Below are 1,051 nucleotides of genomic sequence, written 5' to 3' on the forward strand. Positions count from 1 at the left end.
CGGCGGGCGCCGCGGGGGCGCGCGGCTGCTGCGGAGCAGGCTGGGAAGCGTAGTTCAAGCGGCGCGCCGCGGCCGCGCGGAGGCGGGACCCCCTGCTTGGTCCTCGGGATCCGGGGTACCCCATCCCCGCTCTCCCTTGCAGGGGTCCTCTCCTGGAATCTGCGGCCCGACCCCATAACTGCTCTGCAAGGCGAGGGGAATCACAACCTTGGGAAACAGCTAGCTGTGCAGGCTCTTTAGAGAAGCTCGGGGCTACGTGTAGGGTGGATGGCTAGGGCGGAGGCGGGACCCCCTGCTTGGTCCTCGGGATCCGGGGTACCCCATCCCCGCTCTCCCTTGCAGGGGTCCTCTCCTGGAATCTGCGGCCCGACCCCATAACTGCTCTGCAAGGCGAGGGGAATCACAACCTTGGGAAACAGCTAGCTGTGCAGGCTCTTTAGAGAAGCTCGGGGCTACGTGTAGGGTGGATGGCTAGGGCTCTTCAAGCTTGTGAGGAGCTGTTGGGTGAGTGAGCACCTTTGCGTGGAAGTCTTGTCAAGACCCAGATCAGTTCCCTTGTTTTCCTAATCACATTCCCTAGTTTTCCTGTACATTCGTTATTCCTAATGTCTTGTGTGACAGACATGGTAACTTTGACTTTTTTACATTGTGCATTTGTCACAAGTTATAGCCTTTTGTTAAATAATGGGACAGATCAAGCCAGCAGTTTTCCCAGAGAAAGCTGATGGTAGGTATAAACTGAAAATAATAAAGCAATTCTATTCAGATTAGTAGGAGTAGCAAGGGTTTGATATAGTAAAGATACTTGGTGGTGTAAAATGTCTGTGTGTGATGAAATGACTGAAGCATAATTCAGATGAAGGCTGTAAAAGGAAACAGGCATAAAAATGATTTATGTTAAAGTCATAGTGGGCAGCCAAAGCAGAGATACAAGAGCAATCTGACAGTCTCAGGGCCATGTTTAAGCTCTGGGAGGATGTTGACATCAAACTAAGGAAAGTGAGTTGTGAAAAGGAGCTTCTTATCAATCTCTATGCGAGGAGCGCTAGAA

This window comes from Pteropus alecto, unplaced genomic scaffold (assembly GCF_000325575.1).
Source record: "Pteropus alecto unplaced genomic scaffold, ASM32557v1 scaffold86, whole genome shotgun sequence".
Taxonomy (NCBI): domain Eukaryota; kingdom Metazoa; phylum Chordata; class Mammalia; order Chiroptera; family Pteropodidae; genus Pteropus; species Pteropus alecto.